Source organism: Pogona vitticeps, chromosome 10 (assembly GCF_051106095.1).
Source record: "Pogona vitticeps strain Pit_001003342236 chromosome 10, PviZW2.1, whole genome shotgun sequence".
Lineage (NCBI taxonomy): Eukaryota > Metazoa > Chordata > Lepidosauria > Squamata > Agamidae > Pogona > Pogona vitticeps.
This window is the reverse complement of record NC_135792.1, coordinates 13,568,352-13,582,962: the sequence shown is the minus strand read 5'-3', so window position 1 is coordinate 13,582,962 and position 14,611 is coordinate 13,568,352.

Here is a 14,611-nt window from a genome sequence, read left to right as displayed (position 1 = left end):
GCCTAGCCATTTTGCCTGTCTGGCACAGCCGCAGGTAATCCCCGCAGATGCCTCCTCTTTTTCTCTGCCGGTGCCAATGCCTCCATCCTTGTAGGAACCCCTAGACGTCCACCCCTGCTTACTGGGGGCCTGCCAAGCCCATCAGCTGGCCTGCCCACCTTGACACAGTGCCTTCCTGCTTCCCCCAAGACACCGCCAGTACAGCAAAGCTGGCCAGGGGTTGTCAAGGAAGGAAGGGGAAAGAGTCCTATGCGTGCCCACCTTCCTCATCCCTCCACACCTAGCAAGAGTGCTGGCAGGATGCCGCTGCGGAGAAAATGAAATGGCTGCCACAAGGTGGCCGCTCTCTGCCCGTAGCCCCTGATAGCCAGATCTAGGGCAGAAGCAGCCGGTGGCATCCTGTACTGGTCTTCTCCACCTCCTCCAGGTTGCGACGCCCTCCCGCTGCCAATGCAAACTCAGCTGCCTTTGCAACAGCCAGTTAAACTCTGAACTGACTCAGGCGGTCTTTTCCCAACCTCCCCTATCTGTCCATGACTGGGTGAAGAAGTCATGGTTTGCTCCTGGGGGTGGGGAGTGGATTTTTATTCTCCTCCTCCCTCTCCTTTGGCTCTTGGTATGGGAAGAAAGGGGCCTGGGCATCCTTTGTTCTCCTTGTCCTTTTGGCTGCCTGAAAGGTCAGGAAGAAGGTCTGCGATGTTGCACCAGGATATCTCAAAACACTCCCTACTGGATCAAGTCAGGCAGAAACAGTGGAAGAAGAAACTTTTCCCTTCCCCGATGGTTATTGGCTCTGTTTGGGTCCCCTGCCCCGGATCCAGAGTCTGTGTAAGGAAGTGGATAACCACAGCCATGCCCCAAGGAGTCTTTTGATTAAGGCACCTGTGGCCATTAAGGCGTGGGGATGCGATGGTCATGTTGTCCCTCCTGCTGGAGGAGGACGTGTTGGTTTTGCCAGAAATAAGAAGAGAAACAGCACTCAACAGCTTGCACCCTAAGCCCTGTCCTGCCCTAATTAAGTGGCAGAGCAACAATGATTTTTTTTCCAGGTAAGCTGTGGGTGGATCGCTTTAAAAGCCCAGTCTGTCTATGTGGATATAGAGTTATGTTTGGGATTGGGATCCCTGGCAAAACTAGCCAGTGGCCATTAGCCCAGCAGGCACATCTTGGCACAGGCACTTTGACCGGCTAAGCCACACTGTTTGGACCTCAGGGCTGTTTTTATTGATAGGGATTTTTTTTGGGGGGGGGGGGGGTATTTTCTGGTTGTTGTTTGATTGTTTAAAGTATTTTATTTTCCTTTATCTGAAATCTCTAGATACTTAATCTGTCTTTTTCCCTTTTGAAATGCTTTCTGTCTCTTTAAAAATGCACAGGTATCTTTATTTGGATTTTGGGGAATTCTATGGAGGAGAGTCCTTTTTCATTGCTCTATTTTTATTCAATTTTTATTGATTAATTTTGTTTAATTTTTTTATTCAAAATCTGTAGGGACTTGTTCTGATTTTTTCTCCCTCTGTGAGAAACCCTGTTTTATGGCTGGGAACAATCTTCTTCCAACCCTTAAAAAGGTTAGGTGCCTGCTTGGCCTAGTAATTAAAAGACAGAAAACTCTGAAAATTCTCTGGTGTCTTTTGAAGGTTAAAAAAAAATTGTGGCTACATTTGTTTTACAGGTGGTAGCAATTCTCTCCTTCTACTTTTAGAAAAAGGGTTGGTGCCTGCTTGGTCTAGATCAGGCTTGTCCAACCCTCGGCCCGAGGGCCGCATGCAGCCGAGGTCAGCTTGTAATGTGGCCCAGTGCAATTTTTTATTTTTAAAGAAATTCCAAAGTTTCAAGTTACATTGCCGGCGCTTGCGGCCGAAATGTGGCCAGGGCATGTCACAACAGTAGAGGGGGAGAGAGGGAAGGAAGGAAGGAGTGGGAGGGGAGGGGACAAGGGGGCTGCATGACTGCATTGCACCATCCCCGTCAATAGCTGGACCCCCTCCCGGGCCCATTAAGCCGCCGGAGTCGAAGTTGGCAGCCTCTGCTGTCTGAGATCGCAGCTGCCGGTAAGCGCGCTTGGAGTGTGGCTGCGGAGGACGGCTAGGGCTGCCCCCCCCATGTGGCCCAAACCAAATGTATGTGCGGCCCAAACCAAATTTTCATCTTCTAATATGGCCCAGGGAAGGTGAAAGGTTGGACACCTCTGGTCTAGATGTATATTCTTAATTTTAAAAAATGTTTGGGTGTCTTTTTAAGTTAAAAAAATTAATTTTATGGCTCCATTTGTCTTCTTAAAACCTTGTGTTAGCCAGGACTATGACTCTTACTCTCCATCCATCCATTAAAAATAAATACATACATTAAAAACTGCATTTCAGGACCATTGCATTGATATTGATATTCTTCCAACATTTATGAAATGGGTGTTTCTCGCTCATCAGTGGAAAAAATGTAATCAGTTGGGCTTTTAGTGATACATTTTCCTCTTTATTTATTTTCTAGATCTGCTTATGGTTTGCTGAGTGTGTATTCTTATTCCCCTCCCTGAAAAAAAACCTTTTTATTCATTGGATTGGCACTGGTACCTTTCCATTTCTCCTAGAAAATCACTGCTCTCTTTCTCTTGGACCACCACTTGGGTTCACACACACACAAACAAACACACACACACCCCGTGCAGAAGGTTGTTTCAAGATGGTGGGGAACAGGATGGTGGCTGGGAAACTCAAAATGAATTTTCGATGGTTGAAAAAAGATTGAAGTACAAATTTAGTAGTTGCAGCAAGACTAATTATGACAAAAATTTGGAACGCTAAACATAACTTCCAATTAAGTTAATGGTATAAAGAAGGATGAAATTTAGCCGTTACATGTGAAATTAAAATGAAAAAGGGATTATTAAAAATGAATGCATTTAGCAATATGTGAGTAGACTTTATAACATTTGTTCTAGTGAAAGGGAAAAGTCAAAGGCCAGCACAAGAAACATGACAATTTAGGAAGGGGCAAGAGAAAGAGGGGGGAAATGGACATTACTGCTGATAAAACAGGTATCTCTAAAAGGTCCTCATGATGGACAGCACTAAATGTTAGTAACAGGGAAAAGACTCGAAGCCGGGCCTTCTCGGCGGTGGCTCCTCGCCTTTGGAACAACCTTCCTCTGGAGATTCGCAAGGCCCCTACGCTGGGTACTTTCAAATGCCAGCTGAAAACATGGATGTACATTCAGCCCTTCCCTCCTGTCAACTACTGATTTCTTTTGCTTTGCTATTTATTATTTATTTATTCCTGCACTATTTGTTATTGTCGTATGCTAATGTTTTTATGTTTTTTAATTGTTTTGATATTCTGTAAGCCTCCCAGAGTGGTAGAATATACCAGATGGGTGGGATATAAATCGAATAAATAAATAAATAAATAAATAAATAATAAGAATAGTTGGGCAGAAAGAGGTATTACTCGGTATTAATGATGACATTATTCCTTTTCTTTTAAGTTACTAATTCGATCTTTCCTTGTTAATTATGGTTTTTATTGTAGGTTTATATTCTAATTAAAACAAATTACATTTTTTTTAAAAAATGGCATTTGCACATGCATCATCAGCTGAATTGATTAACTGATGATCCATCACTGGGATGGTCATGTAATACAACTTTTCTTTTTGCAAAATGCCTCTAATTAATCTTGAGTTTTTTTGCTTCTTTGAATTTTAAAACAATGAGCACAAATCTAACGTTCAGCAATACAATTCCCCCTTCTTAGAATAATAATAATCTTAGAACTGTAGAGTTGGAAGGGATCCTATGGAATGGATCATCGGGTCCAGCCCCTGTTAAGGAAGCACAAACTTCCAACCACTGAGCTATCTAATCCGTGCATTCAGAGTTTCCTTTCTCAGTGCCATGATGGACTGGTTCTGGATTGTTCAGTTGAAGCTAAAGTACCCCAGGAAATGCTTCCAGATCAAGAATATTTAGGGAGAAGATTTTCATAAAGTGTGTGTCTCCCCCCCCCCCCCCCCCGCTTTTAGATAGCAATTTGGAAGTTGAATCATGGCAACTGGACTTCTTCCTTATTAAGTTGAAACGTTTTGCTATTCATCCAAGTAGCTTCTTCAGTCTGATGAGATTTGGTAGAAGACTCCTGATATATCCTTAACGTGGGTTTTACTTCCCTCTGGTCTGAATAGGCTCGTTAAATGGACAATGGACAAGCTGGGTAGATGAAAAATGGATGAGGGGGTGAGTGAAAATCCCACTTCTGCAGTCCTTCTCCACCCATTGTCATGGGTTGTTAATAGTCATTAACAGTATTATTTCTGGTGGGTGTGGTCATGATCTTTGAAAGAGCAGCATGATAAATAGGAGACGGATTGTTCATCCAACGAGCCCATTCAGACCAAGGGGAAGTGAAACCAATGGGGAGGATGTATTGGGAGTCTCCTACCAAATCTTTTCAGACTGAAGAAGCTACAGTACTTAGATGAACGTTTCAATAAGGAAAGACATCCAGTTGCCGTGATTCACCTTCTAGATCAGTGGTTCTTAACCTTTGTTACTCAGGTGTTTTTGAACTGCAACTCCCAGAAACCTCAGCCAGCAGAGCTGATGGTGAAGGCTTCTGGGAGTTGCAGTCCAAAAGCATCTGAGTAACAAAGGTTAAGAACCAGTGTTCTAGATAACCTCACCTGGATGACTGAGAATCTTCGCAGATCTCATAGCAATGTTTTTGCATTATGTACTTTGGGGATCAGATTGCCCCAAGCTCCAAAAGACCCCCAAATCAACACCAGAAGTGGCTGGAATATCCCCTCTCCTCCATTTTAGGTGTATCCTGTGTTGACCCAGTGCTAGGAGCCAAAATATGCCACCCTTGCCCTCCAGTCTGCCTTGCAAACACTCACTCCAAATGTTTCAGCGCCATGATACGCTTGTACTAGACAGCTCAGATGAAGCAAAAGTCTTGCCAAATTAAGAGCCACCAGCAGCTCTGAAGCTGCTTCTATCAGCCACCCAGTCCAGAGCAAGAATGACCAGTAGCCCTGGGCTGGCTCGGAGCGGTGTTGCTGTGGCAACCATGTAAACAGACCAGACTCTGGAATCCAGAAGAGCAGCCACCAGTTTTTCAATGAAAACAAGTCGAAGGTTTCACAGGGCTCCAGAATAGTTATGTAGGCTGGGCTGCCAACTGCTTTCCTGACTTGGCTCCTGTGCCTAGAAGCAGCAGCCTGACTAGTAGCAACTCTTCTTCTGAGAACACCTGCAAAGCAGCTTAAGGATCATGTTCACTTCTCAGAAACCCAAAACACCGGTTCCTCTTTGCTTTCCTTCTCAGCTCTCCTTTTCCCTACATTACTACCCCATCAGTGTGGAAGGGATGGTCACTCTCAAATTGGCCTTCTCAGCCACACTAGATGCTGTTCCAAGTCCTCCGTACAGAGCACGTTACCATAGTCTCTCGAGACCGAAGGATGCCTAATCAGAATCAGAATCAGATCCCATCAGGAAATTTCGTCTCTAGCATACATAGTGCAGTGGAATCAATAGAGGTACTAGAATAAAACAATTCACAAATGAAAATACACAATTTATGTGGGCCTTGAGATGGGAAAATGTGCAGGATTTCAAGGCAGGATTCTTGTGTTGCCTTATTTGGAGATCCCTGGTATCATCATGTTGTCTCCCGTCCAGGCCTGGTACAGCTTACCTTCTAAGCCTGATGCAATGAGCTGTGTTCAGGGCGGTGGTGGGTGGCTTGATGACCCACCACTGGGAGGGCCATGTTATGTGTTTGTACTGGAGTTTGATGGAAGCCAAAGTCTTCACTGACTAAGAGCCACTGTGAGGTCAGATTGAATAAATCAAAATTACCCAGTAGTTTTATGCCTCAGGGAGGACTAGAATATGGATTTCCCAGGTGTGGATCCAACACTCCATCACACCTACAGTGGCAATCATAGGAACTGAGTGGTAATGAGTCCTTAATCATTGCAATGAGAACTCCATCCCACCCATACTATTTATTTGTTTGTTTAATTTTTTATAACACTCATCTGGCTACCAAGGACATTCTGGGTGGTTTACAAATACCATCATTATAAAACAACAAATAAAGTACTTAAATAATAAAAATAATAACTAATGCAATAATAAATGCATAGTAAAGGGTTGAGTGTATATTTATTAAAAGCATCACTGTATTAAGATGTTCTAGAGTCTGGGAAGGCCTGTCTAAACAGCCATGTTTTTAGTAATCTTTTGAAAGTTCCCAGTGAAGGGGCCAGGCAAATTTCGGGCAGGAGACTATTCCAAAGCTGTAGAGCCACCGCCAAGAAGGCCCGGTTTCTGGTTCTTGTTTTCTGGGCCTCTCTTGGGGTCAAAACTCTCAACCCGCCCAGCCTGAGAAGATCTTACAGGATGGGCAGATCTAGACAGAAGGAGGCATTCTGCCCAATATCGAGGTCCTAAACCTTTCAGAGCCTTATACGTTAAAACTATCACCTTGAAACTGGCACAGAAACGGACAGGTAGCCAGTGCAGGACAGCCAGAAAGGGGGAAATGTGTTGAAGTCTCCTTACCCCACTCAGTACTCTGGCTGCCAAGTTCTGGACCTGCTGAAGTTTCTGTAACAGCCCCATGGGCAGCTCCACATAGAGGGCATTACAATAGTCTAATCTCGAGACTACCAATGCATGAACCACTGTGGTGAGGGACCCAGTGTAGGGACACAACTTGGCAATCTTCCTTAGATAGAAATAGGCGGAGCGGACCACAGACGCTATATGAGATTCCATTGATTAGCACTGGGTCCAGGAGTATGCCCAAGCTGTGAACCTCATCCTTCATGGAAAGAGTACCCCTCCCGCAAAGAGAAGGAAGGTCCCAGACCACAAACACTCAGGTCACCCACCCAGAGAATTTCCACCTTGTCCGGGTTCAGCCTCAGTCTGTTATCCTTATCCACCCCAGCACAGTGTCCAGGCTGTGCTCAAGGGACAGGATGGCATCCACTGCAGAAGGATGGAAAGATTGATAGAGCTGGGTGTCATCCTCATATTGGTGCTCCAGAATTCCTGATGACTTCCCTCAATGGCCTCATATAGATATTAAATAGCATTGGGCAGATTATTGACCAATAATCCAGGAGGTGATTGTGGCCTTCATTGTGGGACTCCACAATTGAGAATCCATGGCGCAGACAGCATCTCTTCAAGTTGTACTCTCTGAAGACGGTCCTCTAGGAAGGAGTGGAGCCAGGCCAAGGCCAGGCCTCTGATCCCCAACCCAGAGAGCCCTCCCCAGGAGGATACCATGGTCAACGGTATGAAAGGCCGTTGACAGGTCAAGGAGGACCAACAAGGACATTTTCTCTTATCGGCCTCCCTTAGAAGGTCATCTTGTAGGGTGACCAATGCCATCTCCATGCCATGATGTGGCCTGAGCCTGCACTGGACTGGATCGAGGACGTTGATTTCCTCTAGAAGTGCCTGAAATTTGTTGGCCACAGCTCTCTCCATTACTGTAGCTTGCTGATAAAAGGGACATTGATGACAGGTCTATAGATGTTAATGTCATCCACAGCCAAGTTGGGCTTTTTACGAATCAGCCTAATGAGCATCTCCTTGAAGGTAAGGAGAGACCCATTAATAATAGCCATAGCCTGCTCTGTTGTTAGCGGTCTGGCTGTTTTCAAGAGCCAGGCCAGGCAAAGGGTCTAGGGAAGATGTGGTGGCCCTACAGCAATCAAGCACTCTGTCAACCTCAATTGACATCACAGGATGAAGCTGTGTTAAAATCACTGGGCAAGATGGTGCAGTGGATATCTTGGCTCAATCTACTGGTAAAGAGAAATCCAGGTCCCAGTAAATGGCCTCCACTTTATGTTAAAAGAAGGCCGCAAGTTGGTCACAGGAGATACCACTGGGAGGCCTGTCCCTGTGACCAATCCCGGATAAATCATGTACAATATGAAAAGATTTGGCCTGATGGTCTCAAGCTTTGCTTATCCGGGAGGTGAAGTAGGACCATCTTGTGGCCTTCACTTTAGCTAAATAAATATTAGACACAATTTTTGCAGCTTTTAAATTGGATTCCATCGGGGCCCATCTCCAGTGCTCTCTAGCCTCCTCCTATTTTGCTTCATCACCTATTTTGCTTCATCACCTTGGTTATACCAAGAAGCTGGACAGGCTCGGCAATGGAGGGGGCATTTGGGAGTAGTTGTGTCATCTACCCTGGTGGTGGCAGCATACCATCCACCAGAACTTCGACAGGAGCACCAACTAAATCAGTCGGCATTCCCTGCCTTGCATCTTGGAAACCAATTCGATCCAATAGCCTGCAGGGGTGGACCATCTTAATAGGTCCCTGTTCCTGGCAGAGGGGGAGCGCCACTGAGAGGTTGCATTTGATCAGGTGGTGGTCTGACCATGACAAGGGGACAAACACCAGGCTGGTCACCCTCAGATCACTCCCTGTCCAGTTGAGAACACCAGGTCTAATGTGTGGCCCACCATGTGGGTGGAGCCATCAATGAATTGGGATATGTTCAAGGAAGCCATGGTTTTCAAGAATTCAAGAGCTGGACCTTTGGCCCCAATCTTGTCATGGGTGTTGAAATCCCCCAGGACAACGAGCCTGGGGGACCTCAATGCCACTGCCAAGACAAAGGCCACCAGCTCCAGAAAGGAGAGCGCTGGATTGCGGGGAGCATGCTAGGCCAGCACCATCCAAACCCGTCCCTGGCCGCCACCGACATGCGGAGGGCCTCTAGGACTGGGACTGTCAAGGCAGAAGAGCCAGACAACCCTCTGCCCACGACACCACACTGGGTGCCTATTATAGATTTACAACTAAATTAAAAACAGTACTGTACTTAAATTCAGTCAGGTAGTATACCAGAATTTCCTTAAACTTAAACGTTTTTTATGGCTGTTCCAGAATTGGCTAGGATTTCAGTGACTCTGCTTATGAGTGTCATGCTTACATTCAGCACAATGATGTATTTTTTGAATACGTGAATCTAACAATTCTGAATATGTGACCATTTGGGATTCAAACAATCTATGACCATATATGAAATTTTACAATATCAAACAATCTTTATAGTCATAAGCAGAACAGATACGTCAAAATCTTCCATTACATGAAACTGCAAGCTTACTATGCATGCCTCAAAACATCCGAGGCCTTTGGCAGACACAGACCACCTATGGCAATGCGCAGAAAGCAGAGCTGGCGGTATTATCTGCAGTTATGTGATTTTATCTAAATAATGTATTTTTATCTCCCTGGTCATTGACTGAAATAAATAAATAAAAAGAGCTGGGCTTGCCATTAGGCAGAGTGTTACCTTAGTAGCAGATTGCTGTTTAGTTTGTTATGGTTGTGGGACAGAAAGAGGTGATCAGCACTCCTGTCAAAGCTCTTGGTTCGCTTTGAATATTGTACAGTATCTTGGGTGGATATGGGCCTTCTCCCCCCCCCCAGTTTTACTGCACTCTGCTTATTTACAAAGTGACTCCCTTCTGCCTTATAGGTAAAGGTAAAGGTTCCCCTTGAGAATTTTTGTCCAGTCGTGTTCGACTCTAGGGGGCGGTGCTCATCCCCGTTTCCAGGCCATAGAGCCAGCGTTTTGTCCAAAGACAATCTTCTGTGGTCACATGGCCAGTGTGACTTAGACACAGAACGCTGTTACCTTCCCACCGAGGTGGTCCCTATTTATCTACTTGCATTTGCATGCTTTCAAACTGCTAGGTGGCGGGAGCTTCTGCCTTATAACAGGTAACAATTTGCTCTTTGTAAACTGTTTACGTATATTCACAGACAGATCAGTCCTGCACCAAATATCAGACTCTGATGTGGTATTTCCTTTCAAAGCAAATTTCAGAGAGACGTTTTGGAGGTTTTTTTTTTTTTTTTTTTTAGGAACAAAGCACAGGAAGAAAGAGCAAAACTCTCCATTCTTCCTTGCCCATGCTGCAGACACTGTTTGTATTTGTAAAAAAAACTTTTACTTTAAAGGTAGAGACACATATATTTGAGACTAATGGGAGCAGGAGATTTTTTTTTCCCCAATTAAGAGATTGAGCAAGAAATATGAACACTGAATTACCTGCAGAGGGAGCCCTGGTTCTATCAAAGTTGTTAATTTGCTCTCTAAAATAAAAAAGGCACCAGTGGAGTTTTCTGTGGTGAGGTGGTGTGTCCTTCCAGATGAAGCTTTAATCTGTAGCTTACACCTTCACTGCTATAATTTTTATGCTCCATTATAATACCATATGCTTTGATTCTCCTTGAAAATGGCTCAGTCAACTTAGCACTTTGCTCCTGCACGCTTTTTGACGCTTGGGTTTCTGACATGTTTTTAAGGGTACATCTTAGCAACTTTGCCTTAAAACAAATTTATCAGCAACGATGGCCTGTGATGGATGCAGCTTTTAATGTCACTAGATGGTTGGCACCAATATTAATGTCAAGATGAATTTCCAAAGATGGATGGAATATAATACCATAGCTCTTACTGTATTGTGTTTCTTCTGTTCCAGATGTTCAGTGCAGGGCCAGCCCTATTGTTAGGCAGAATGAGGCAGCTGTCCCAGGAAACTGATTTTGTGTGTTGTGGAAGGGCCACAAATGTTAAACTATCAGTGTTAAAAATGTGATGTTTTGGACCATGTTAACTGGAAATTCTGTGTCTAGTCGGACAAAATGAAAGGAACAATTCCAAACTCTGATTTTAACTTGTTCCATTTGTTTTTCACTAGCTGAAATCCTATTGCACAGTTGTGCAAATAGTGTAACTTTTGGAAGCAAGTTGTCCTAAGTTAAGAAATCTCTGTAGGCATTATCCATTGCATTCTGAGTTGTGCAACTCCGTGTGCTACTGCTAATGCCTGATGAGATTTCTTAATTTACAGCAATTCAGTTACAAAAATTATGCCATTTGCATAAGTGTGCAGCAGGATTTCAGCCCTTTTTTTGTTCTTTAACCTGCCAAAAAGAAAGAGGGCTTTGAGCTGTTTTCTGCCTCATGTGCCAAAAGGATGTTTGTTGTTGGCTTTGGGCAATGTGAATCCTGCCATTAAGAGATCCATTCAGAGGATTGTAAGAGCAAAAAACAAAACAAAACAAAAAAAACCCCTCCAAAACCTAAACTAGCCCAATTACCCTAGGAAAAAGAACCATACTTGAATCCAGTTTAGCATGTTTTAATTCATTTTTCTTTAAAAAAGTGACTACAGGATGAACAGGGAAGCAGTTATTGTTTTGACAGGAAATCATGGCATCTTGACTGGAAGTGAGGAAAAACACTCTTCCGCCAGAGGGTCGTTTATTTTAACTTGTATGTCAAATACGTTTATTTTTTAGGGTTTTTTTTTTGGCATGTGTCAGTGCCTCTGTTGGTGTCAACTGTGTCCTTCTCCATCCTCTCCCTGTGTGTGCACACACATACCTTTCCCTCCTTTGCAAGCTGGCAGCCAGCGTGAGGGGGAATCAATCGCAAGCCTCCCTTCCCTTGAAACTTCCTTTGAAGGAAGGCGAGGAGGGGAAAAGAGGAGGCAGTGGCACAAAGTAAAAAGAAGAAGGTGGAGAAGGGGACGGAAAGGAGGAGGAGGAGGCTCCTCTTGCTGCTGTGATGGAGACGGAGGTGCAAGAGACACTCCCCACAAAACAGCAGCAGTAGCTTCTTCTGACGAGGCGCTCCAAGCAGCCCAGCTGTGCAGACGTGGCTTTGATTGATTGAGTTGCTGAGCGATGGCTCAATTTTGTGGCTGAATTTTTCCCCTTCCTGCCTCCTTATGACTGTGTTTCAACACTCACCGCCTCTCTGCCTGTCTGTTTTCATCTGCAGCCGGGGAAGGGGGGGGTAGCTTCTATAGGACATAGAGATAATATCCCTCCCTTGCAAGCCTAGAAGGTTTGTTGAGGCTTCGTAGAGGGCAGGCAAGGAGGTGCAGGACAAAGCTTCAGCTGCAGCAATTGTAGAAGTCCACCTAGCCCCCTCAACCGATATACAATACAGCTTTAAAATGCATTTAAAGTTTTCCCAAGAGGGAAACGCACACACCAGCCTAAATACCATGTGAGTACCACATGCCTTTAATGTGATTCCAGAAACCCTGATTCAGCTACTGATTCATGTTCATAGTGTAATCACACTCTTGGGCGCAGAAGCCTTACAGCTGGCTTCCATTTGTGAGATACCCTGCTTATCTACCGTTTTTCCCTGAAAATAAGACAGGGTCTTATACCTGTATTAATTTTTGCTCCAAAAAACACATTAGGGCTTATTTTCAGGGTACGGTTTATTTTTTTTTATGTACAACCATCTACATTTATTCAAATACTGTCATGACGTCTTCTGGTGGCTGCACAATGGTGGAGGGCGGGGTTTCATTTAACTGGGGCTTATTTTTGGGGTAGGGCTTATATTATGAGCATCCTGAAAAATCATGCTAGGGCTTATTTTCAGGTTAGGCTTTATTTTCAGGAAAACAGGGTATGCTTAAATATACTTGCTAGATGCTAGAAAATCCCTTTTAAAGACCACAACAGTTCTGTGCATGTCATTCAGCAAGAACTGTTAAATGACCCATAAGGAACACTGTTCAGATCATCACCATGCTAGACCTTATGACAATTACTTTTACGTTTCATGTCCCATTCTCTCCCTTGCTCCCCAATAACTTTTAGTATATAAACATTTACCTACTAAGAGACATGCTCCCCATGTGCATCTAAAACTGGATATTGCAGTAGAACATACTAGTTTCTGAAATGTCACAACAATCTCTCTTGACTTTGATGCAGCATATTTGCCGACTAGTACAGCCAATCCTCTGGGAACAACAACCTGGAGGAAGCTGGGAAGATGGACTGTAAAGTCCAGGAAGCAATTTACATATCAGATGCATAGTTGTTAGAAAAATCAAGAGGGACCAAGATGCTCAAGTCACCTGACTATCTGTCTCTCTGCTATCTCCTTGTTTGGTACCAGTTTGCTTGTTAACAGGTGTTGATGCTTCTATGCCCAGCAGTAGAGAGGGGAGCCTTCCAGGATGGGCAATACATAAAAAGAGGGACAAACACCGTGAATTTGCTCTGACTGCATACAATACCCACTGTGCCCTGTGTGTTTATCTGACTCTACTGTAGAGACTGGCTATGCAAGCTGTTGTATTCTGGGAATTATTTTCTCACAAGTAACATTTCTCATCTCTAGACATGACATGCAAAGACGACATGTCTGAGCTATTATCAACAAAATCGTAAATGGCCAGAGTTAATAATAGTTAACTGGCTGATAGCTCAGTGGGTTTAGGTAACTACCTTCTATATAATTTCTTGTCTAGAGCTCCATAGCTGAGCCACAGTCCGGCTTGAACTCTGGAAAATTGCCACCTATATAGCATTTCCCATGTCCAGGTCACTGTTTAATTTCCCTCTGCCCAGGCTGTCTACTATCCAGTTCCAAAGCATGGGTACTACAGTGGCCATAATGGCTGGTAGCTATGGATTTCTGGGAGCTGGAGAAATAGTAACCCTCCCGTTCTGTATCCATGAAGATTCTCAGTCATCCAGGTGAGGTTACCTGGAAGTTGAGTCATGGCAACTGGACCTCTTTCTTATTAGACTGAAGAAGCTACTTGGATGAGTAGCGAACTGTTCCAACTTAATAAGAAAGAAGTCCAGTTGCCATGACTCAACTTCCAGAGCCTCCCCTTCTGTCCTTGATTCCACCCTCTTTTCAGGTCTCTGCAGGTATGCTTTGTCCAGAGTCAGACAGCTAGGAAGCATGCAACAGCCACTTAGGCTTTTACCATATGCCTCTTTTATCTGTGTAGAAGCGTGACCATCTGTAGCCTTAGACCTTGTTACTAAGCCTAGCATTACCACCTCTCAACAGATGCATGGGAAACTGGGGAGGTTGACGAGGTGGCAATTCTGGAATTAATTGTGCGTTTGGAAGTTAGGGATAAAGATCTTGCCATACCATCAAGTTGCCTGTCCTAAGCAGCTGTGATACGATATGTGGCTTCTAAAACCCAATTCAAAACATGTAAGTGATAGTCAGGATGTGCAAAATATGATGATGATGATGATGATGATGATGATGATGATGATGATGATGATGATGATGATGATAATGATAATAATGATAATGATAATGATAATAATAATAATAAGACCTCCAGATCAGTGACAAAACACTTTCAGCTGATTTGCAGTTAAATGTGCGCATGCGAATCACTCTTGCTGGTAAACAGCCAGACAGAATTACAGATTTAGAGCAGCCGCTTGTCTTTGAATTAAAGCCAAGCTGCTTTATCCTATAGTTTAGCTCCTTCTCTGTCACTGGAGTGGCATCCATCATGAGCTGCTTGTGTTTAATATCTTTGCGACACATGTGGGTCAGATGCAGCATATGTACCAAGCATTGCTGTGACACATGTGGAAGGTATCAACCATCAGGGATTGAAATTAATCAGAATTATGCTTGGTACTTACACAATTTTTTTAAAAAAGTTCAATCTGTTTCTCATAGACTTTCTTTAGTCATCTTTGCAGGGAGGAGTGAGGCAGGTTGGGGGAAATTGTCTAAGGCCTCATCTGCAGC